The sequence below is a fragment of the Chiloscyllium plagiosum genome, unplaced genomic scaffold, assembly GCF_037043375.1.
Source record: "Chiloscyllium plagiosum isolate Xiang-an unplaced genomic scaffold, Cpla_swu_hap1 HiC_scaffold_18, whole genome shotgun sequence".
NCBI classification, from domain to species: Eukaryota; Metazoa; Chordata; class Chondrichthyes; order Orectolobiformes; family Hemiscylliidae; genus Chiloscyllium; species Chiloscyllium plagiosum.
This window is the reverse complement of record NW_028270156.1, coordinates 71,795,927-71,822,242: the sequence shown is the minus strand read 5'-3', so window position 1 is coordinate 71,822,242 and position 26,316 is coordinate 71,795,927. Positions and strand designations below refer to the sequence as shown.

The 26,316-nt window shown below is 45.1% G+C and overlaps 1 pseudogene; it reads right to left on the bottom strand.

Annotated features, from left to right (window-relative positions):
* Window positions 1–24,395: 24,395 nt before the first annotated feature.
* On the bottom strand, window positions 24,396–25,724 carry LOC148147004 (uncharacterized; annotated as a pseudogene).
* Between the last annotated feature and the right edge of the window lie 592 nt (window positions 25,725–26,316).

Below are 26,316 nucleotides of genomic sequence, written 5' to 3'. Positions count from 1 at the left end.
AAACACACACAGTGCCAGCACATTAGAACATAGTAGGGCAGCACAGTGACTCAGTGGTTAGCACAACTGCCTCGCAGCGCCAGGGACCCGAGTTCGAGTCCAGCCTGGGGCGACTGTCTGTGTGGAGTTTGCACGTTCTCCCCGTGTCTGCGTGGGTTTCCTCCGGGCGCTCCGGTTTCCTCCCACAGTCCAAAGGTGTGCGGGTCAGGTGAATTGGCCATGCTAAATTGCCTGTAGTGATAGGTGTATTAGTAGGGAGTAGGTGGAAGGGTTACTCTTCGGAGGATCGGTGTGGACTTGATGGGCCAAAGGGCCTGTTTCCGCACTGTAGTGAATCTAATCTAAAGAATATAGAACAGTACAGGCCCTTTGGCCCACGATGTTGGGCCAAGCATTTGTCTTAATCTAAGATCAACCTAACTGACACATCCCTCAATTTACTGCTGTCCGTGTGCTTATCCAACAGTCACTAACATGTCCCTAATGTCTCTGACTTTCACCGCTGGTAATGCATTCCATCCACCCACCACTCTCTGAACCGACCTCTGACATCTCCCTGATACCTTCCTCCAATCACCTTAAAATTATGACCTCGCGTGACAGCCATTTCTGTCCTGGCTATCTACTCTATCGATGCTTCTCATTACCTTGTACACCTCTATCAAGTCACCTCTCTTCCTTCTTCTCTCCAATGTGAAAAGCCCTAGCTCACTCAATCTCTCTTCATAAGACAAGCCCTCTAATCCAGGCAGCATCCTGATAAATCTCCTCTGCACCCCCTCTAAAACATCTACATCCTTCCTATAATAAAGTAACCAGAACTAGACACAATATTCCAAGTGTGGTCTAACCAGGGTTTTATAGAGCTGCAGCAAAACCTCGCAGCTCTTAAACTCAACTCCCCTGTTAATGAAAGTTAAAACACTAAATACCTCCTTAACAACCCTGTCAACTTGGGTGGCAACTTTGAGGGATCTATGCACATGGAACCCAAGATCCCGCTGTTCCTCCGCACTCCCAAGAATCCTTTCTTTAACCTGTCACATTACAGGTACACACACACACACACACACACACACACACTCTCACAGACTTGGATCCTTTACACTCACACACACACACTCTCTCTCACAGACACTCACAACCCCCTATCCGAGACACACATGCACACATACACATATAATTTTGTAAGGTGAATTTGTACTTGCAGAGTTACATTGTACTTTGCTCAAAAACTGCATGAATCCATGCAGGACTCTGTTAATTCATTTTTTAGATTAGAATCAGTCTAAACATTATAGCACAGACAGCAGCACACAGAGGGCTAACACGCAGTACTGTACATTGTCTGGACTGACACTAATTGTTAAAGTTCACTTGAGAATATAACTTTTAAAAAAAAGTTTTGTGATTTACATATGAAAGAAGTGAAATTAACATGGTCATTCTAACAGATGAGAGACTTAACAAAAAATGAATGTATTTTTCAAGATATAATTTCAGTTACATCACACTCTAAACTTTTGCTATAAATTCTGTGTCTTACAATCGTGATCTCCACAACCACCTGATGAAGCAGTGTTGCTCTGAAAGCTAGTGCTTCCAATTAAACCTGTTGAACTACATCTGGTGTTGTGCGATTTTTAACTTTGTACACCCCAATCCAATACCGGCATCTCCAAATTATGTTTTTCCAAATAGTCATAAATCCTATCTCTCAGAATCCTTTCCAGTACCTTGCTTACCACAGATGTAAGACTGACTGGTCTGTTATTCCCAGGGATTTCACTATTTCCTTTCTTTAACAGAGGAACAACATTCACCTCCCTCCAATCATCGGTATTACTCCTGTGGAGAGTGAGGATGCAAAGGTCATCGCCAGAGGCCCAGCAATCTCATTCCTCACTTCCCATAGTAACCTTGGATATATCTGGTCAGGCTGCATCCAAGGAGCAGGAAAATCGACATTTCGGGCAAAAGCCCTTCATCAGAGACTCCCTGGAGACTTACCTATCTGGATGCTTCCCAGAATTTCCAGCACATCTTTAGATTAGGTTAGATTCCCTACAGAGTGGAAACAGGCCGGTCGGCCCAACAATTCCACACTGACCCTCTGAAGAGTAACCCACCAGACCCATTCTCCTACATTTACTCCTGGTCCACGGTGTTCTCACTATCAACAAGGTCCCTCTCTCTAGTGAATACTGAAGCAAAAACTCTTTTAGCACCTCCCCTACCTCTTCAGACTCCAGACACAAATTCCCTCCATTTTCCCTGATCGGCCCTACCCTCTCTCTGATCATTCTCTTATTCCTCACATAAGTGTAGAACACCTCTGGGTTTTTCCTAATCTTTCCTGCCAAGGCTTTTTCATGCCCTTCTTAACTCTCCTCAGTCCATTTTTGAGTTCTTGCCTAGCTACCCTATAATCCTCTAAAGCTATACCAGATCCTTGCTTCTTCAACATTAAGTAAGCTTCCTCCTTCCTTTAGATGAGAAGCCCCTCTGCTCTTGCCATCCAAGGTTGCTTCACCTTACCATTTCTTGCCTGTCTCAGTGGGATAATGTTATTCAACATTCACATCAAGTTCTCCTTAAACAGCCTCCACATTTCTGTTGTGCCTTTTCCATAGAACAATTGTTCCCAATTTATATTCCACAGCTCCTGTCTAATAGCAGTGTAATTTCCCCTCCCCCAATTAAATACCATCCCATATTGTCTGTTCCTATCCCACTCCTTGGCTTTGGTAAAGGTCAGGCAGTTGTGGTCACTCCCACCAATGCTCTCCCATCAAGAGATCTGACGCTTAGCCTGGCTCGTTGCCGAGCACCAAATCCAAAATGGCCTCCCCTCTAGTCGGCCTATCTATATATTGAGTCAGGAATCCTTCCTGGACACATCTGACAAAATTGGCTCCATCCAGACCAACTGCACTAAGCAGGTTCCAATTAATATTGGAGAAGTTTAAGTCACCGATAATAACAAATCTGTTACATCTGCACCTTTCCAAGATCTGCTGTCCAATCTGTTTTTGCATCTCTGCTGCTATTGGGGGGTTTATAGAAAACACCCAATAAAGTGACTATACCTTCCCTGTTACTGACTTCCACCAATACTGACACAGTAGACAAACCTCCTCAACAACCACCTTTTCTGCAGTTGTGATACACTCTCTAATTAACAATGCTCCTCCCCCTCCTCTGTTGCTTCTCTCCCTATTCTTTTCAAAAGATCTAAACCCTGGAACATCCAGCAACTATCCCTGCCCCTGTGAAATCCATGTCTCCGTTATGGCCACAACATTGTAGTTTCAAGTACTGATCAATGCTCTAAGTTCATCATTCTTATTCCTGACACTCCTTGCATTGAAACAGACAGACTTTAACCCATCCCCTTGCCCTATTGACTGTTTATCCTTCCTGATAGACTCTCTACATTCTATTCCAGCCCATTCAACAACTACCCTCTCCTCTGATCTGTAGCTCTGGTTCCCATCCCCCTGCTAAACTATTTAAACCCTTCCAAAGTGTTCTAGCGAATTGTGATGTCAACTCGTCTCTAAAGCTAACTTGACATCTAAATGGCAAATATGGGCCATGTAAGTATAAAAACAGGAAATCCCAGCAGGTCAGATAGCATCTATTTGCTCTATTTCCAGATAGCAGCCCTGTCAGCATAGTTCCTGATGGGGCTATACCCTCTGCAACCATCTGGGACGTGTGGGGAGATTAATTGCCACCAATCCTCCTTTTTGCTCTTAGTCTGAGTTACTGATAAGGGGAAGGGTACCCACCTGAAGTCTTTGGTGGAAGATAGAGTCAGTCTTAATAAACAGCAGACAATAAACTTATCAAAGAGTACTTCATAGTCAATAATACTCCATCAGAGCGACATGAGAATCTTCTGTCAAACCACAGGTTGGGTTAAGATTAAGTTTGATTTATTCATAAAGTCATAGAATCACACAGAACAGAATAGACATTTGGCCTATCGAGCCAAAGCTCCATTAAATCTACACTAACGTTGAGTATATGAGTTGGGAGGTCATGCTGCGGATGTACAGGACATTGGTTAGGCCACTTTTGGAATCGTGTGCAATTCTGGTCTCACTCCTATAGGAAATAAGGATGTTGTGAAACTTGAAAGGGTTCAGAAAAGATTGACAAGGATGTTGCCAGGGTTGGTGGGTTTGAGCTATAGGGAGAGGCTGAATAGGCTGGGGTTATTTTCCCTGGAGTGTCGGAGGCTGAGGGGTGACCTTACAGAGGTTTATAAAATCATGAGAGGCATGGATAGGGTAAATAGACAAGGTATTTTCCCTGGGGTAGGCGAGTCCAGAACTAGAGGGTATAGGTTTAGGGTGAGAGAGGAAAGATTTAAGAGGGACCTAAGGGGCAACTTTTTCACACAGAGGGTTGTGTGTGCATGGAATGAGCTGCCAAAGGAAGTTGTGGAGGCTGGTACAATTGCAACATTTAAAAGGCATCTGGATGGGTATATGAATAGGAAAGGTTTAGAGGGATATGGGCCAAGTGCTGGCAAATGGGACTAGATTAATTTAGGATATCTGGCCAGCGTGGATGAGTTGGAATGAAGGGTCTGTTTCCGTGCTGTACAGCTCTGTGACTCTCTGTGATTCTCATCCCAATTTCACACACTAGGCCCATAACCTTGAATGTGCCACATTTCAAGTGCTCATCCTAGTATTTTCGAAAGATTGGGAAGTTTCCCACCTCAACTATCCTCTCAGGCAGTGCGTTCCAGTACCTCTTCACCCTCCAGAAAAATGTTTTTCTGTTAAATTTCCTCTAAATCTCTTGCCCATCAATTTAAAAATTATGCCCCCCTTGGTATTGACCCTTTTACTAAGGGGAACCACTGCTTTATATCCATCCTATCCATGCCCCTCAGAATCTTATACATCTCTAACAGGTCCCTCTTCAACCTTTTCTGCTCGAAAGAAAACAGCCTGAGCTTATCCAGGTAAACGTCTCCATCCCAGTCAATATCTGGTGAATCTCCTCTCTGCAAATGATTTCACATCCTTCCCATAACATGATGACCAGAACCACACACAGTATTCCAGCTGTGGCCTAAGCAAAGTTCTGTGCAGCTCTAGCATGATCTCACTGCTCTTATAACCTATGCCTCAACTATGCTGCTGAAGCATTCTGGTGCGTAACTTAGAGACAGCCAAACTAGTGGGAGATCCAACCACCAATTAACATCTCAGGAACAGTCCATTGTATCCTGCTGGGCAGAGCCTATCTTGTGAGGTCAGTTAACCGTTTCAGGTAAGAACTGCGATATATAACAGGAAGCAAGGTTATCGCTCTGGGTTGTGATGTCCTTTCATTAGAAACGAAGAACCAAAGAAATTTATCACGTTTTCTGCCAATGGAAGGGGTTGGGGGCAGGAAGGGTGGGATAAAGGACAGGGGATATTAAACGGCAAAGGTTAAATGGTTAGAAACTCAAGGGCAGTTGTAATGGGCGTTGTAAGCAAATCAAGGATTTGCCTGGATCAGGCAGGAATGGTTCCATAGCAGCCATCTGATTGCAATGTGAAGGAATAAAATCAAACAAAACTGACCCACTCTGCAATCGTTCAACTCAACATTGACTCTGGAAAATGGTGGAATGCCGAGTTGAAAGGAGAGGTACCACTACTTGCACAGTTTATCCTGCTTTTCACATTTTAGCATTCTGAAGAGATCCTTCCCTCCATAATATCCACCTCCAACAACCCTCCATGTCATTAGGCACCTCCTCAGGTTTTCTGATCAAGTCTTTTGGAGGCAAAGGTCCAGACCAGCAAAGATAGAAGAGCCTGCCTAAAATCCATCAGAGAATTTACACTGAGCTTTATCTCTATATTGGAGGAATTCAAACAAATTCCATTGCAGTGGTTCAATTGCACTTTGACTGGACCGAAGTCAGACAGACCCATGACTGGAAGCAATAAGTCACCATGAATCTGTTTTCCTAAATCTCCAACTTAATTCCTTCTGAAAGGGGAGTGACAGACATGCAATATTTCAAACTTACTTAATGAAAGTTAGCACTGCTGCCTCACAGCGCCAGAGACCCGGGTTCAATTCCCGCCTCAGGCGACTGACTGTGTGGAGTTTGCACGTTCTCCCCGTGTCTGCGTGGGTTTCCTCCGGGTGCTCCAGTTTCCTCCCACAGTCCAAAGATGTGCAGGTCAGGTGAATTGGCCATGCTAAATTGCCCGCAGTGTTAGGTAAGGGGTAGATGTAGGGGTATGGGTGGGTTGCGCTTCGGTGGGGCAGTGTGGACTTGTTGGGCCGAAGGGCCCGTTTCCACACTGTAAGTAATCTAATCTAGAAAGAAACACTGTAGCAAAGTAACAGTGAACGCTTGGACTTTGAAGACCTAAATGCTTGCTCTTGTCTTTTGTAGTCAAGTTGCCCTGTGTATGTGTGAGTGCATGTGATCACATATAGACATTTCAGATTTCAATCACAAATCCTTTATAAAGATAAAATCTATGAGAAAATCTGTCATTTGTTCTTGAGCGTCACTACACCCAAGGGATTAACAAACTTTGCTTTTAAACTCGGTCAGTCAAGAGGAGCGAAAAGGTGGAATCATACTGCTTTCTCACTCTGTCTGTGATTCTTGTCATTGTCATTCTCTGCCCTTGCTCTCACTTTGACCTCTCTTGTACAGTGCTCCAATGAAGCTCCAAGCAAGCATGAGAAGCAACATCACATCTTTTATGGTGCATTCATATAGCAGCCATGTTTAAAATCAAATCTGGCCATATCTTTTACTTCATTACTGTACCCATTAAATTCGCTACCATGAAGTTTTTTGTTATTTAACCTTTCCTGCCCTCTCCCTATAACTGACCCTCCCTTTTGTTATTTAACCTTTCCTGCCCTCTCCCTATGACTGACCCTCCCTTTTGTTATTTAACCTTTCCTGTCCTCTCCCTATGACTGACCCTCCCTTTTGTTCTTCTTGCCACCCCCACCCAAGGTTCAAATGACACTTTCACTCTCCCGTTCTTCTCCTTATGCAGTTCTGTTGACTTGAAACATTAACTCTGTTCTCTCTCCACACATGCTGTCTAACCCGTTGAGTATTTTCCGTACTTCCCCTTTTTCAATTCCAGGATCTGCAGTACTTAGCTTTTGCAATTGACCATGCAGTATCGATGCCCGGTCCTAAACCTCTTACAGCACCATGAGAGAGACCTCATTAGCAGTTGTCAATTGCCCAGCTATCCAAACAGCAAGTGAGGAGAATTCGACATTGTATTTGGTCTCGCAAACTTTGTGAAGCAGTACAGTGACCTGTCCTCAGGAAGTTTGCTGCATTTACAGTTCCTCTCAGATTGGAATACAGCAGGAAGCTGGAACTGAGGCGCAGTGTAGTGAATCTAAGCACACAGGGCAGAGCAGGAGAGCACTCTTTGGGAGGGGACACCACCAGGGGGAGCACCTCAGCCAGAGGCACCTACAAAGGACTTGGTGAGGAGTTGGTCACTGGGCTGCTTCAACCTCACAGACAAATTATCTCACCAAGATCCTCAATGTGAGCAATCCTTGAGAAGTAGCCGATATTCCACTGTTCCCCTTACTCCTCTGACAGAAGGCCCATGTATGGAAGGATTGGGGATGTCACCGCCTTTTCTCTAAACAGCAGGGGGAAGCTGGAGTGCAGGTACTCAGGGATTTCAAATAGCCTGGAATGCCATCACATGACGCTGAGGATCCCATATTGGAACAAGGTGGTGGATTGGACTCAGAAGGAATATCAGAGCAAACCACCCAGAGGACAGTTAAGAGTCAACCACAATGCTGTGGGTCTGGAGTCACATGTAGGCCAGACCAGGTAAAGATGGCAGTTTCCTTCACTGAGGGACAGTAGTGAACCACATGGGTTTCTTTCCCTAACAATTGACAATGGTTTCATGGTTATCTTTAAACTCTTAATTCCAGATTTGTTTTTTTTTAATTGAATTCAAATTCCACCATCTGCTGTGGCAGGATTTGAACCCAGGTCCGCAGAACATTTCCAGGGTCTCAGTGCAGGATTAATACAACTAGGCCATCACCTCCCCCAATCTCGCACAACATCTTTGCTGCAAACGTCCATCTCTCTGCTGTGGGCTGTCATGCATCGTGTTGGCTGAAGTCGGGAAACACAAGCCACTCAGATTAAACCATTCTACAACAACCCTGTCCAACAGAGTTTCTAATAACACGCCACAACCCCAGCTCCACAGTGTTACCTTCACTGTGGAATTAAAGCGGGTATGAAACCCTCTTGTGGGCGGCACGGTGGCACAGTGGTTAGCACTGCTGCCTCACAGCGCCTGAGACCCGGGTTCAATTCCCGCCTCAGGCGACTGACTGTGTGGAGTTTGCACGTACTCCCCGTGTCTGCGTGGGTTTCCTCCGGGTGCTCTGGTTTCCTCCCACAGTCCAAAGATGTGCAGGTCAGGTGAATTGGCCATGCTAAATTGCCCGTAGTGTTAGGTTGGGGGTATGGGTGGGTTGTGCTTCGGCGGGTCGGTGTGGACTTGTTGGGCCGAAGGGCCTGTTTCCACACTGTAATGTAATCTAATCTAATCTGAAACGCCTACTTCTACATTCAATGGACAGCAATTCTTAACCAGAGCACACTATTCCTCGGTAGAACTGTGGCCCTCAGCTACCGTAATGTGTGCAATGATAATTCACATTTCCCCGACATCGTTGTGACTATGCTATTTGAATACCTTGTCAGTTGTGTTTGAGCTATAATAAAGCTTGCTTCAAAGTGGCACTGAAGTCAAATGCGAGTTGCGGATTTATCTGACTGGTACTACAGTTCAGCCCCAGAGAGAACGGGAAGATGGATGGGAAGACAACGCATGCAAATGTTCCTGACTGTGGTTTCTGAGGGCCTTCTGCAGCAAGAAAGGCATGCTCATGTCTTCAGTACCAGCAGTGACCGTTTCACTAAATCCTTTTTTGCAAGCAAGGAGGAAACATTCGGTTAAATAAAGGGAACCTTTTGTTGGACTTCAGCCAACTTTTGGTGCGGCAATCACAATCGCTTGTCGAATTCGTCTTTGCTTCTGATATTTGACTCAAGTACAAATGCATTTCTTTTATAATCTAATTGCATAGATCATTGTGTTGACTGCAGCAGTTCAGTAAGAAGCACTGGTCTACAGTTAAGGTTAACGAGTAACTTTATTGCAATTGGGATTACCCCTCTCACTGCTCATCTCAGTAAGGGCCATAGTAATAAGCAAATTTCTTTGCTGACCATGAGGAAAACATATTCTGCTCACAGGAAGCGCTTATAAAGAAATGAAACAAAAGGGCTTTGCAAACCAGAATTATGTCAAGTGCTTGCAAACTGCCTAAAATACGCAGGATACAGCAAGCAGTCACTGAGAAACGTAGTGTAATTTTGAGATTTAGTACTCATACCATCCTAGTCACACTCTGTCTGGATTCTCCCATCTATTATATAATGTTGCTATGGTTACAGTCAGACTGAGAACGCAAAGGCATCCTTAAATTTTCTTACATGTCTCTGAGCAAACTGGACCTGTATTTTACAGAGTTTTGAAGAACTCGAGGGAATCTTATTGAAACCTACAAAACACTTTGAAAGCGATAGACATAGGTAAGATGTTTTCCCCAGTTGGGGAATATCGAACCAGGGGCACAATTTATAAAGTAAGGTGACACTAAAGTTAAGGAATAATTATTTTACTCAGACGGCTGTGCACCTTTGGAATTCTGCAGCACAGGGGGCTGTGGAAGCTCAGTCTGTCAGTAAGTCGAAGGTAGAGATTGAGAGATTTCTGATTGCCAGTGATGTAACACTAACACTAGCCCTAGACCAAAATCAAACTAATCCATCCCTTACCCTAATGCTAAACTTAACCCAAACCCTAACCTAGACCTAAGCCTAACCCTAACCCTGTCCATAATTTTAACACAAATCCATCCCTAACCCTTATGCTAAATCCAACTCTAATCCATCCCTTACCCTCATGCTAAATTTAGCCCAATCCCTAACTCCAACCCTAACTCCAGTCCTAAACCTAATCCTAACCTAACACTATCCCTATCCTGAATCCATCCCTAAAAACAATAACACTAGCCCTAGACCGAAATCTAACTAATCCATCCCTTGCTCTCATGTTAAATGTAACTGAAACCCTAATCCTAACCCTCGACCTAACTCTTGACCTAAGCCTAATCCTAAACCGAGCCCTAACCTTATACTGAACCTAAACCTAATCCTAACACGAATCCATCCCTAACCCTCACACTAACCCTATCCCTCACCTTAATCCTATCCTTTACCCTAACCCTATCCCTCACCCTAACCTGAATCCAACCGTAACCCTCACCCTAACCCTAGCCCTAAACCTAAATCTAACTCTAATCTATCCCTTACCCTAATGCTAAACTTAACCTGAACCCTTACCCTAGACCTAACCCTAACCTGAATCCATCCCTCACCCTCACCCTAACCACAACAGCCAATTCATTATCTGTCATGATTACCACCACAAGCAGCATAGTGGCTCAGTGGTTATCACTGCTGCCTCATAGTGTCAGAGACCCAGCTTCAAGTCCACCCTCATATGACTGTCTGTGTGGAGTGTGCACCTTCTCCCTGTGTCCATGTGGATTCCCTCTGGTTTTCCCCCACAGTACAGGTTCAATGGATTGGCCATACTAAAATGTCCAGGAGCGTGCAGGTTAGGTGAGTTAGCATGGGAAATGCAGGACTGGGGTTGGGTCTAGGTGATGCTTTTTGGAGGGTTGATGTGAACTCAATGGGCTGAATGGCCTGCTTCCACGATGCAGGGATTCCGTGATAAGCAAGCTAGAGAATTGCTGATCACTACCTGACATTCCAGACAGACCATGGATGAAGCTGGGAGTCAATCTTGATGAACTGATATCTCATTACAGTGGGTTACTAATCTACCTCCTCATAAAAGCTGGAAATGTGTTGCTGGAAAAGCGCAGCAGGTCAGGCAGCATCCAGGGAACAGGAGAATCGACGTTTCGGGCATAAGCCCTTCTTCAGGAATGAGGAAAGTTTGTCCAGCAGGCTAAGATAAAAGGTAGGGAGGAGGGACTTGGGGGAGGGGCGTCGGAAATGTGATAGGTGGAAAGAGGTCAAGGTGAGGGTGATCGGTCAGACTGGAGTGGGGGCGGAGAGGTCGGGAAGAAGATTGCAGGTTAGGAAGGCGGTGCTGAATTTGATGGATTTGACTGAGACAGGGTGGGGGGAGGGGAAATGAGGAAACTGGTGAAATCCGAGTTCATCCCTTGTGGTTGGAGGGTTCCTAGCCGGAAGATGAGGCGTTCTTCCTCCAACCGTCGTTTTGTTGTGGTCTGACGATGGAGGAGTCCAAAGACCTGCATATCCTTGGTGGAGTGGGAGGGGGAATTGAAATGTTGAGCCACAGGGTGGTTGGGTTGGTTGGTCCAGGTGTCCCAGAGGTGTTCTCTGAAACGCTCCGCAAGTAGCCGGCCTGTCTCCCCAATATAGAGGAGGCCACATCGGGTGCAGAGGATGCAATAGATGATATGTGTGGAGGTGCAGGTGAATCTGTGGCGGATATGGAACTTCCATATCCGCCACAGATTCACCTGCACCTCCACACATATCATCTATTGCATCCTCTGCACCCGATGTGGCCTCCTCTATATTGGGGAGACAGGCCGGCTACGTGCGGAGCGTTTCAGAGAACACCTCTGGGACACCCGGACCAACCAACCCAACCACCCTGTAGCTCAACATTTCAATTCCCCCTCCCACTCCACCAAGGATATGCAGGTCTTTGGACTCCTCCATCGTCAAACCACAACAAAACGACGGTTGGAGGAAGAACGCCTCATCTTCCGGCTAGGAACCCTCCAACCACAAGGGATGAACTCGGATTTCACCAGTTTCCTCATTTCCCCTCCCCCCAGCCTGTCTCAGTCAAATCCATCAAATTCAGCACCGCCTTCCTAACCTGCAATCTTCTTCCCGACCTCTCCGCCCCCACCCCAGTCTGACCGATCACCCTCACCTTGACCTCTTTCCACCTATCACATTCCTGACGCCCCTCCCCCAAGTCCCTCCTCCCTACCTTTTATCTTAGCCTGCTGGACAAACCTTCCTCATTCCTGAAGAAGGGCTTATGCCCGAAACGTCGATTCTCCTGTTCCCTGGATGCTGCCTGACCTGCTGCGCTTTTCCAGCAACACATTTCCAGCTCTGATCTCCAGCATCTGCAGACCTCACTTTTTACCTCCTGATAAATCAAACCAATCCACCACAGATGTATACAAAGGCAATATTCGAGTGGAGAAGCATGCCAGCTGATGATATGCAAGTTAAGCCAGTACAAAGACTAATGTACACAGCAGCTAAACTACTCTTCCACCAAAGTCAGAAGTAGTGACATGCAGGAGTGAAAAAATCATGATGAAATGGCAGGAAGCCAAATTTCACTTTGGCTAAACTGCTCCTGGGGTTGAGCATTGAAATCAGGGTGCAAACATTCAACATGAGTCAGAGAATTCATACAGTGTTTAATCAGGCCATACCAATCCTCTGAAGAGCATCCCACTCAGACCCATCCCCTACCCAGCTCACCATGGAAAATTCAGCATGGCCAATCCACCTAACCTGCACATCTTTGGACTGTGGGAGGAAACCCACGCAGACACAGGGAAAATATGCAAACTCTGCACAGACAGTCTCCCGAGGCTGGAATCGAACCCAGTTCCTTGGTGCTGTGAGGTAGCAGATGCTAACAGCTAAGCCACCATGCTATCCCAGGTCACATTGCAACCTGGGACCTGTGTAACCCAGTTTGCATTCTCATTGTATGCAGTGGCAGTGAATGGCCAGATATATTGATGCACATCTGTACAACTGGAGAAGCTGCTCTTTAATTACGAAGAGACAGTTCAGGAAGATGCAAATCACCATCTACCCAGAATGCAGATTAACTGTGAGACCTGGAGATCCACAGTAACTCAAACAACAGTTACTTGGGCAATGACAAGTCACATAGGAACACCAATACCCAGAGAAGGAACCTCATCCTTTATATTTCCAAGATTCTCCATTAAACAATTCCAGGAACAGGTCTCTTTATTAGCTCTCCTATGGTTTACACCATGAGTGGATGAACCACATTTAAGAAGTGGTGATGCTGATGCTACTAAAATTGTGAGAGCATTTAAATTGCCCCACCACCTCACAATGGAGCTGGTGAGGATAGAATCACGGGCATAGAATGATGGCTGTACCTAATCCATACTAGTAAAAAAAAATTGGGGGAAAGTGATCAGGCTGAGAATCCTGGAATTGAGTCCTGTCAACCATTTCTCAAGTGTTCTTGGTTTGGCTGAACTCGGTGAGATTCCAGGCCCAAAGAATGAAAATAAATAAAGGGTGAGCAAGTGGTCAGGGAAGGAGAGGCAGATAACTGAACATGGTGGACAGAATGACTGAATGAGGCTGGCAGAGGAGGGGAAAGAATGTCAACTTGGATAGAGTTAAAAATCACACAACACCAGGTTATAGTCCAACAGGTTTAATTGGAAGCACTAGCTTTCGGAGCACTGCTCCTTCATCGGGTAGTAACTACAACCACCTGATGAAGGAGCAGCGCTCCGAAAGCTAGTGCTTCCAAATAAACCTGTTGGACTATAACCTGATGTTGTGTGATTTTTAATTTTGTCCAGCCCAGTCCAACACCAGCATCTCCAAAACTTGAATAGAAAAATACATGGCTTTTCTCTTACTCTGTTGACAGAAACAGTTTGCCACTGGGCTCTTTAAGCTTTCTATATAAAAAAAAATGTGCCTTAGATCGACGGAGTTACCTTCACAATCAGTCTCTCACTAAAATCTTTGGTCAGTTTGGTGCCCAGAGAATCTTGAACTATTTCCTCAAGTCATTGTCTAGTTGTTCTGAGTAATGTGTTACAGTATCCTGCACCCATTCATCTCCTCCCCAGTGATTCTTCAGAATTGATTTTTCATTTCCATTTTGTACACAATTCCCTCCAATCATCTGTTTACTTTTATATTGTTCAATACCTTTTCGGGTCAATTGAATGTTTCATTAGGCTTTGCAACTACGCTGGTCAACTCAGGTACCTTTATTCCAGAGTCATATATAAAGTTCTAATACAAGCTTATTCAATTTGTTTCAGGATATTTTCTCCACAGTTGCTAAATGCTGCATAGACTTTTTCAACTCAGTTGTCAGCTCCTCAATGTATTTCTGAACATTTTCCATTGCTACTTTTGAATTCTGCCTCTGCTCTTCTGGACTGCATATAGAGTCATAGAGATGTACAGCACGGAAACAGACCCTGCGGTCCAACACATCCATGCCGACCAGATAGCCTAAATTAATTTAGACCCATTTGCAAGCACTTGGACCACATCCCTCTAAACCTTTCCTATTCATATACCCATCCATATGCCTTTTAAATGTAATTGTACCAATCTCCACCACTTCCTCTGGCAGCTTATTCCATGCACGCACCACCCTCTGTGTAAAAAAGTTGCTCCTGAGGTCTCTTTTATATCTTTCCCCTCTCACCCTAAACCTATGCCGTCTAATGCTGGACTCCCCCACCCCAGGGAAAAGACCTTGTCTATTTACCCTATCCATGCCCCTCATGATTTTATAAATCTCTATAAGGTCAGCCCTGAACCTCCAACACGACAGGAAAAATAGCCCCAGCCTATTCAACCTCTCTCTGGAGCTCAAATCCTCTAATATCTCATCGCTTGTTTTGCATCACTAGATTGTATCAGAGTTCAACATTTTAATTGCTTTTTCCAAGATTACGTTCTGTTAGTTTATCCGTCTGGGCTTTCACTTCTGCATTCAAAGAGCTGCTTGGATTCATCAGCTTTGTTTGAGTAACGCTCTCGAGCTTTGTTCAAGGTCTTTCTCACAAAACTTCAAAAAGAATCCTGCCTCGTAGATTTTGTCAAGTTTTAATTGAAGATCTATCTTTGTTGAAGTTTCTTCTACAAGTTGATCATTGAGCTGTTTCAATCCCTCATTCAAGTGTTTCACTTCCTGTGACTGATGCTGAAGTCTTGTCACCAGTTTGAGGTTTTCGTTAGTACTCTCATCTTTTATGCATGAAAGTTGGGACTCTGCACTGATCAATTTTACTTTCCTAGCGTCTTGTTCCTGATGCTGTCTTGACGTTCTCACATTTCTGATACTATCTTAGCCTGCTTTTGAGCTAGTCATTTTTTCCACTATATCTTATCTAGCCTTATGAGTGTGGGTTCTATCTAATCCACAAGAGAACAGTCCAGGATATTTCTCCTACGGAACTTCAATTTCTCTCAACTCATATTGAAACTTCCTTTAAACATTATCTAAGATAAACAAAGTTTGTGAGAAGATTTGTAGCTCGGGTGCTCATTGCTGTGGTTCTGTTCGCCGAGCTAAGATAGATGTTGGCTGGATTGGATTTAGTTTGGTTTTATGAGCTGGGCAGGGACACTTCATTTCCTCCTCTGGCCAATTACTGCATCATCAAATATTCTTAAAAATAGAAGGCTTGGTCAACAACACTCCAAAGTCATACCTGTCATCCCCAGTAATAACTTACTCACTGTGGACTTTGGGATTCACCAGTTCCACTCAGCTCCTGACCTTATTACAGCCTTGGTCCAACAATAGACAAACTTGCTGAACTCCAGAGTAGAAGTGAGAGTAGCTGCCCTTAAAATCAAGACAGCATTTTACTGAGTGTGGCAACAAGGAGCAAAATTGAAGTAAATGAGTATCAGATGGAAACCCCTCGACTGGTTGGAGTCAGACCCGGCACATAGAAAGGGGATTGTGGTTGTGGAGGTCAATCATATCAGATCCAGGACATCTCTGAGGAATTCCTTAGGCCCAACCATCTTCAGCTGCTTCATCAATGTGGGCGGCATGGTGGCACAGCAGTTAGCACTGCTGCCTCACAGCGCCAGAGACCCGGGTTCAATTCCCACCTCAGGCGACTGTCTGTGTGGAGTTTGCACATTCTTCCCGTGTCTGCGTGGGTTTCCTCCGGGTGCTCCGGTTTCCTCCCACAGTCCAAAGATGTGCAGATCAGGTGAGTTGGCCTTGCTAAATTGCCCGTAGTGTTAGGTAAGGGGTAAATGTAGAGGTTTGGGTGGGTTGCGCTTCGGCGGGTCGGTGTGGATTTGTTGGGCCGAAGGGCCTGTTTCCCCACTGTAAAGTAATCTAATCTAATCTAATCAATGACCTTCCCTCCATCATAAGGTCAGAAGTGGGGGTGTTTGTCGATGACTGGACAATGTTGTGACTCTCAGTTAACTGATGTAATCTATTCTCACATGCAGCAACAGTGGGTGTTACTAAGGCTTGGGCTGATCAGGGTCAATTAATGCTTGTAGCACAAACGTTAAAAAATGAGCTTCTCCAACAAGAGTGAATCTAATCATCTGTTTTTGACATTCAAGAGAACTATCGTTAATAAATCTTCTTCTACAAACATATAGAGGCTGAACTGGACCAGCCTTATAAACACTGTGACTACCACAAGAGGTCAGAGGCTTCAAATGCTGTGGTAACTCATCTGTTGACTCCCAAGTGTCCAACGTCTTCAAGGCACAAGTCACAATTCTGATGGCATGCCCTCCAGAGCTGGTCAAGATGCCATCAAAGGACCACACATAGGAGGCTGCCACCAAGTCTTATCCGTTGCCAACGATCAGGGTGTTAAAATGGAAAGACATGTCTTGTTGAAATTGTTCGCCTTGCGCTCATCAGTGAAATTCAGAACAAATACCAATAAAGAAGAAAAGCAACATTTAAAATGTATAGAGGAGAGTGCCAATCAGAGGATGACTGGCCTCTTATTGGTGGAAGTATAGCTATGGAGAATGCAGCTGGTAGTGGTGATTGATAGTCAACCACCAGGCTTTGTTTAGAATTTAAACCAGGCAGGTTAACTCTGATTGGTCATGGCAGTTCCCTGAGAAATGAATCAGCAAATAGTTGTCACCTGAGACAGAACAGGAGCAGGTGTGTACGTGCGCCTTCTGTTTGCAAAACACAGGGCCCTATGTATGGATTATTTCCATACACTGTAAAGTTGGCCTTATGGTAACAATGTAACAGTGAGTCAAATGTGTACTTTATAGGTTTGATGCTATCCTGCAGAATAATGACTATTCTGATCAGACCATTTCTCTGTGTATATTGTGTAAACTCGTGTAAGACCTAAGGCAATCATTCTTGGTTCTAATCCATGCCCAGTCCACCATAAGTTACCCTGAAAGGATTAGGTGTTGAAAGATTTGAGCAGCAAGTTGTTTCACTTTGCTACAATGTCACAATGTAAGCATTGTTCATAACTAACAGGATGCTGCCATCAACCCAGAAAGATGCTCTTCCTAGCACACAGATGAACTGTGTGGTATATGAGTTACAATGCTAGTGTAATACCAACTGTATAGGTCATAAGTCCCCAAAGATTGGTGAGTCATGTTTCTTTAGCTGTCAAGAGCAAGTAAGGCACTTGTACCCAACCAATTTTGCACTTGCAAAGCTTGCAACACAATATTTCACATTAGCTGTGAACAACTGGAACAGGAGACAGTGAGGACTGCAGATGCTGGAGATCAGAGTCGAGAGTGTGGTGCTGGAAAAGCACAGCAGGTCAGGCAGCATCCGAGGAGCAGGAGGATCGACGTTTCAAGCATAAACCCTTCATCAGGACAACATTTGCTGGATAATCCTGAGTGTGTGAAGTGTGTAATTTTGGATTGTCAGTCAGCATCACGACATAGCATCCATTGAAAGCTACATACACTTGTAAACATGCCTGAGTGCAAGATTATTAGCTTCAACAAAAGGAGTCTGATTCAGCAAAACACAAGTTCTAACGAATGATGAATTCCAGTTTAGTTGGTCAGAAAATAGCAGACATCAAAATCAGAAATCTCACACCTAAATAAATAAGGAAATAAATGAATAATGGCAGAAAAGAAACAGTGGTCTTTCAGTGGAATATCAATCAGCTCATCTGGTGGTTTAGAAACTCACAGATGCGGCTGACTGAAGAATGAATGGTACCTGTGATCATGAATGGATCCATCTCCATGCTATTCCAGGTTGGTTAAACTAAACCACAACTGCCAACATTAGATGGCATTCCCACGAGCTCTGAAAAGGTGCAGTCAGGAATTATTTGTTCGCATGAGGCTGCACTGCCAAAACTTGACTTCTGCATTTTCTTGTAGAAGGTTTGCAGTCTGAACTTACAGCGCATTAGCTTTTATTTGAGCGTGTTCCATTCCCAAATTTGGGAACTAGGATAATAGTTCATTGCCTCAGTGACTGGGATATATATAATAAATGAAGCACACATCCTTCAATCTGTAAGAAAGGGTTTTGGGCAATAGCACAGTGAGCTTCAGTGTTGAATTATATATTAGAAGATATCCTTAACAAGAAATATTTAATTCACTACAACATTTGATTTAAAAAAAAATCTGTGTGATGTGAACCTTAAATAAAACAAGCCGGTGTCCAGTATTCTGCTAATGTCGCATTTCTCCCTCCCCTTTGCTTGCCCTTGCTCCATTCTTCATTGTCCTTTGTTCGTCTGTTATCACCTGATTTCAGTATGAACACCACAACGACCTATTCTGAAGAGGCTGCTCTCTGCTCCAAGGAATTCTGTTTTCACAATTTTTCTTCTGGAGTTTGCAAAGTCCATGTCTCGGCTGTAAAATTCCCACCATTCGCTAATTTAGGAAATGTCTTCTGAGGGAACTGGTGTACTTTGTTCAAAATGGCAGCTTCAATGGACCCCAATTTATTGACCTCACAGCTGAAAGGCCCAGCTTGCTCCACCTTTTGGACATTGGTAGCCAATACAACAGAGTCGCTTAACTCTTGGAGATAGCTGCATGAGTAAATTGTCCTAAATTGTCTGCCTTTTATAGATGCGCCATGGAAAGCATTCTATCCGATGTATAGTATGGCAACTGCTCTTCCCATGACTGCAGGAATCTGCAGGGAGTTGTGAACAAAGCCCAGTCCATCACACAAGCCAACCTTCTAACCGTTGAGTCCACCTATACTTCCCATTGCCTTGGAAAGGCCTTTCCCACCCCGGTTATAATCTCTTCCAACCTGTGCTGCCAGGCAGAAAACACAAAGGCTAAAACACACATAGCAATAGATTCAAGAACAACTTCATTCGAATCAAATGACCTCAGAGGGTTATTATTTTCACGCTCATCTGACATACATTACCAACTAAAGAATAGTTAAAACGTTCTGTCAAAATATCAGATATTTCCCTAATGTTAGATTCTTCCAACGTGAGAGTTATTTGTTTTGTTAAGGAATTCATCAACATTGGGTCTTTATATGATCTGACGTTCCAAATCCTTTTGTTCCATTACAGATGACTGAAGCACACAGATTGCTGGAACAGGATCCTTATTATCCCACTCTCAGCCAACACTCCAAATCCACCAGAGACCACTGGCATCTTAATTCCTGACCTGTAGCAGAGTTCAGTTGATGGATCACGTTCTCCATGACCACATGACGCAGAGTGTCCTGTAACCCTGACACAAAGAGAGATTGTCTTGTCATGATATCTTGAACTCAAGTGGTCTCCGAGGGTCTCCCACGGCTGTCTGCCACTCTAATCACCACCATTGGCTTCCACCTGCTGTGGTTTTCACTCCTTGATGCTATGGCATGCCAGCTGTGCTCTTGCTCATTGCCCTCCTCCTCTGTCCCTCTCAGGCCTCTGGTCTCCCCGGTTTTTCCAGACCACTTTCTAGGCTCCAGATCCCTCTACTGCAGCCTCTCACCCCCACCCTACTCCTGGCTCCTCACCTGGTCTGCTGAAGAATTGGTTTCTGGACCCAAGGGCAAACCATTCAAACTGATCTAGTACTCCGCCTGGCGTCCTCCTTGGGTGGAGAGTACCCAGTGCTTGCCAAAGGTGCCTCACAGTGGACGAGGGCCCAGCACCCAAACCAACTCAGACGTCTGATGCCAATAGTCCATTGGGTGTAAGTGTTGCCAACTGAGCCAGAATTTATTACCCATCCCAAGCTGCATTTGAGCAAGACATGGGGAGCAGCCATCTTGAAATAGTGCAGGCCAGGAGGCACAACTATGCTCACATTCCACTAGAAATGTCCAGGATTTTGATCTAACAATGAAGGAATGTGGATTTGATTGCAATTTGGGTTGACATCTGATTTGGAGTTAAGCAGTGTGTGCTCCCATGTACATATTGCCTTTCCTCTGGTGGTGAAGGAACTGTCAATGGACTGTGACAATTGAAGGCTGCACACACTAAGCACCAGTGGTAGATTGGGTGCCAACCCAGAGGCTGCTTTGCCCCGGATGGTCTCAACCTTCTTGAGTGTTGTTGGAGCTGTACCCATCCATAGGGTGATGGGGGTATTCCATCGCAACCCCAACTTGTGCTTTGTAGGTGATGGGCAGGCTTTGCATTACTCTCAGCAATATTCCCAGCCTCTTGTATCCACCGTGTTTATGTGGCGAGTCCAGTTGATTTTCTGGTCAAAAGTACCCCTTAGGTCCCTTTTATGTCTTTCCCCTCTCACCTTAAACCTATGCCCTCTAGTTCTGGACTCCCCCACCCCAGGGGAAAGACTTTGTCTATTTATCCTATTCATGCCCCTCATGATTTTATAAACCTCTATAAGGTCACCCCTCAGCCTCCGACACTCCAGGGAAAACAGCCCCAGCCTTTCCCTATAGTCTGCAATGCTTAACCATCTCAATGTGACTTGGTCTTCGAGAAAGATTGGATAAGGGGTTCAGAAGAATAAGAGGTGGGGTTCAGAAGAATGAATCCTACTCGTAGGTTCCCAGAGAAAGTAAATCTATTCCACTTGCAGTTTCAAATGATACTTCCACTGAGGCTCTGTTATAATGTGATTGCCTCACTGCATTATACTGGAAAACGCTGAAGACTACAATCTACATTTTGAGTACAACTGCAAATGTTGTCAGTGGGGGTGAGTTTGAAGGAACACCACTTGCATTATGACAATGTGGAGCAGGTACAACCGAAAGGAAATTCAGCACCAAAATATTTTCTCTGCTAAAACAACTCAGCCGTAGGTTGTGATCTTGGAAAACTGACACATGTTTTGGGACACACATTGACACTTACAAAGTCAAGAGGGTAATGGATGGGGGCAGCTTCCAATAACACTCAAGAAGCTTGGCACCATCCAGAACAAAGCAGCCTGTTTGATTGGCACCACATCCTCAAGCATCCCCTCCCTCCACCACCGACACCCAGTAGCAGCAGTGTGTGCTATCTACAAGATGCACTGCAGAAATTCACCAAAGATCCTCAGACAGCACCTTCCAAATCCATGTCCACTTCCATCTAGAAGGACCAGAACAGCAGGTGTATGGGAACACCACCCACTGCAAGTTCCTCTCCAACCGCTCACCATCCTGACTTGGAAAGATATCGCCGTTCCCTCACTGTCGCTGGGTCAAAGTCCTGGAATTCCCTCCCTAAGGGCATTGTGGGTCAACCCACAGCAAGTGGACTGCAGCGGGTCAAGAAGGCAGCTCACCGCCACCTTCTCAAGGGGACTAGGGGCAGGTAATAAATGCTGGCCCAGCCAGTGATGCCCACATCCTACAAAATGAATTTTGAATAATGAGATGTCTGTAGGAGCCCGACAGCTGAGGAACATTGAGCTGACCTGCCGCCTTCTAGTTTCACAGCTTCTCTTCCTCAGAGGGTCAACATTGGAAATGAAACTGAATTGCCTTCAAATTGCCTCTGGGACTTTGAGCTCGAGGATATGAATTTCTTCAGTCCTTCTCCCCACTGTCAATCCGGGAGAAGATCACTGGGGTAGACGTTTGAATTATACCTATTTGACCACATTCTGAACCTTTGATGCTAAGTAAAATTGGAAGAAAATGCAGTTTAAATTGACAGCAAGGATTTTTTGATAAAACTATACCCAGAGAAACGTGGAGCAAAGAGGAGTGCATTAGGAATCTCAGCACAAAACATACCATCCTATTAGCAATGAATGAGCCTTGATAAAAGATCTGAGATGAATCAAACAGCCTGTGATTGAAGATAACCATATTTCTCCCAATACAGCGGAGTCAAATCCACCGGGATTTTACAACAGGAAGTTAATTAGTCAGTATGAGGATGATTGAGCTGAAAAAGTAAAGACATTACAAGGTAAGCTTTATATGTATATCTATTTAGTGCTTCGAAAGCTAGTACTTCCAAATAAACCTGTTGGACTATAGCTTGGTGATGTGTGATTTTTAACTTTGTAGATCCCTATATTGTTGCATTGGGAACATTTGGTGACAAGAAATGCTTTCCTCAATTTCAGAGATTAAATCAATCCCTTCCACAGTAGTGGGAGCAAACAACGGAATAAATACAGGATGGCTTAGTGGTTAGCACTACTGCCTCACAGCCCCAGGTTTGATTCCACCCTCAGCCAAAGGTCTGTGTGGAGTTTGCACATTCTCACTGTGTCTGGTGTGGGTTTCCTCCCACAGTCCAAAGATGTCAGGTTAGGTGGACTGGCCATGCTAAATTTTCCGTTGTTAAAGTGATTGCTCACTCAGTCACAATCCAGGTTGCTCTTGCGTACTTCACGACTCCTGAGAGCACTTGGATTCAATCGTGTAATTAAAGAGGAAACTGTTCAAGGTTACTGACTGTGGTGGACTTACTGAGTTCAGACTGCAAAATATTTATCTGCATCAGAACATCAACATTAGGGGTCGGTTGAGGCCATTCAGCCCCTCTAGTCTGCTGCACTCTTTGATAAGATCATGACTGATCTGACAGTGGCTACTTGATGATTGCTTTTGAATCCCTTGTTAAGAGTCTATCTATCTCTACCTTAAAATATTCAATGACTCCACTTTCCAACTCCCAGAGAAAAATGTTCTCTTCCTCTCTGTCTTAAATCTCTGTTTTATTTTTAAACTGTATCCTCAGGTTGCTGTCTCTCCTTTAGAAAGTTCAGGGAGCAATGAACAGAAAAAGGGAAGGAAGATAAAATCAAACAGCAAGTTGACTACTTAACCTTATAGAAATTTACTTCAGAGCTAGAGGCTTGTGTCTGGTCTGTACCCCCAGTCAAAAAAAAAGATTTACAAAGGTATTCTCACAGTAACAAGACACAGCGAGAACCATCTGTGCTATATAAGCAGCAACAGCTGTAATCTTTCACCATCATCTGAATTCTGCTCCCTACAATATCATACCGTGGCTTTGCACAAACATCAAAGATAATTGCAACTTGTGAACATTTCCTTTTCATTTTCAGCAACAGAATCATTTAAACACCATTAGCGCATGATATTGAAATGGAGCCCGCCTGAACTGATAATGTGGAAATGAATGTTAAGATGATACATCACTTGCACAAATCTAAAAGCCAGCAAAACACTTTGTTTTCCTGATACATGGGCTCTCTTCTCAAGAGGGGGGGGGGGGCATTCCAGAGAGCACTGGATGAATAATTAGGTGGAAATGGTGTTCAAGGAAATGGGAAAAAGCAGAAGATTGACACTAGGCGATAGAACAGATGGAGACACAATGTGGCTGAATGGCCTCTTTCTACACTGTAACAATTCCATGATTGTGATATTCATGTCATATACATTAATGATACATATCTTGATAGAATAATTCCAAGAACCATTCCTTGAACATTGCACTGAGTAAATTTCCAAGCTAGGGCTGGAGAGAGTTATTCAACCAGACAAACTCAGTTCCGAGTGGTGCAAGGGGGTCAATCAGTGCTGGCTGTGAGTTGATCACTCGAACAGGTCAGTCTGTGCTGGGGGCATCATCCCATAAAAATGGGACTCCATCAAGTAAAACCCTGCGATGGGGTGTCTCCCCATTCAGATACCTGCCGATCCACATAGCCCCAAGATAAAAACAATGACTGCAGATGCTGGAAACCAGATTCTGGATTAGAGTGGTGCTGGAAAAGCACAGCAGTTCAGGCAGCATCTGAGGAGCAGGAAAATCGATGTTTCGGGCAAAAGACCTTCATCAGGAATAGAGGGGCTTTTGCCCGAAACGTCAATTTTCCTGCTCCTCGGATTTTTTTTATTTCAAAAATAAAGTTTATTCATAAAATAATTTGATGATCTGTACAGTTGGACATGCCATACATACGTAAACATTCCATTTCTTTGCATACAGAAACAGAGTAATCATTCCTATTTACAGGTCGGTACGATTACATATTTAGCTGAGGCGCCAGCGGAGCCCAAATGACTGCGCAGGCCCCCTGTTCTTCTTTCGGCAGGCAGATGTTAGACGGTGGTCTTTTCCCACCGCGCCTTGGCGGCAGCTGCCCCAAGCTTCAGCACGTCCCTCAACACGTAGTCCTGGACCTTGGAATGTGCCAGTCTGCAACACACAGTCGGGGTCAACTCCTTCAGCTGGAAGATCAACAGGTTTCGGACCACCCAGAGAGCGTCCTTCACCCAGTTGATGATCCTCCAGGCACAGTTGATGTTCATCTTGGTGAGCATCCTGGGGAACAGGCCATACAGCACGGAGTCCCGTGTCACGGCACTGCTCGGGACGAACCTCGACAAACACCACTGCATTCCTCTCCAGACTTCTTCTGTGTAGGCACATTCCAGAAGGAGGTGTGTGACAGTCTCGTCCCCCCCGCAGCCGCTTCGAGGGCAGTGTGCGGTGCGACTGGGAGTCGGGGCGTGCATAAAGGATCTCACAGGCAGAGCCCTTCTCACCACCAGCCAAACCATGTCTTGGTGCTTGTTGGAAAGGTCTGGCGATGATGCATTCTGTCAAATGGCTTTGACAGTCTGCTCAGGGAACCGCTCGATAGGATCCGCCCTCTCCTTTTCCCCAAGGGTTTCAAGGACACTACGTGCTGACCACTTCCTGATGGACTTGTGGTCAAAGGTGTTTTTCTTCATAAACTTCTCCACGAAGGACAGGTGATATGGAACGGTCCAACTACTCAGAGCATTCCGAGGCAGCGAGGCCAGGCCCATCCTTCGTAACACCTGGGACAGGTAGAACCTCAGTACGTAGTGACATTTGGTGTTTGCGTACCAGGGATCCATGCACAGCTTGATGCAGCCACACACAAAGATGGCCATCAGGGTGAGGGTGGCATTGGGTGTATTTTATCCCCCATTGCCCAGATCTTTGTACAGCGAGTCCCTTCGGACCGTGTCCATCTTTGACCTCCATATAAATTGGAAGATGGCCCGGGTGACTGCGGCGGCACAGGTTCTGGGAATAGGCCAGACCTGTGCCACATATAACAGCAATGACAGTGCCTCAAACCTGATGACCAGGTTATTTCCCACAATGGAGAGTGACCGTAGCTTCCATCTGCCCAGTTTCTGCCTCACTTTGCTGATACGCTCCTCCCAAGACTTGGCGCACGCCCCAGCCCCCCCGAACCAAATACCCAGCACCTTCAGGTGGTCGGTCCTGATGGTGAAGGGGATCGAGGATTGGTCGGCCCAGTTCCCGAAGAGCATGGCCTCGCTCTTGCCTCGGTTTACCTTGGCCCCTGAGGCCCGTTCGAACTGGTCACATACGCACATGAGTCTGCGCACGGACAGCGGATCCGAGCAGAAAACGGCGACATCATCCATGTACAGGAACTGCTGTGCTATTCCAGCACCACTCTAATCCAGACACAGCCCCAAGGCAGTCATCCAGCTCTCGATAGCGATGCAGGTAAGTGCTGAGCGAGATGGAGGTTTTTAATGGTATTGGATCCCCAGAGTATCCTGCAGGCCAAACACGAGTTCCAAGGTAGTGCCAGTCTCATCCTTCCTTCCACGTGTAAAACAGAATCACCCCTAACTATTCACAATCTAATTGGCTGGCAGCTCTCCCACTATTGGTCACTGATTGGTTAGTGATCGGTTAGAATCAAAGAACCCCCACAGTGTGGAATCAGGCCATTTGGTCCTCAAGACCACACTGCACCTCCACCCAGACCAACCCCCCGACCCTATCCCCGTAACCTTGCATTTCCCACCTGGCCTGCACGTCTTCAGACTGTAACTGCATTGGAGGCAGTTCAGAGGATCGATTCCAGAGATGAAAGATTTGTTTTACATGGAAACATTGAACTGTTAGGCCGATACTCTGGAGTTTAGAAGATTATAGGAGATCTAATTGAGGAATAGAAGATGCTAAAAGGGATTGACTAAGTTGACTCAGATAGGATGTTTCCTC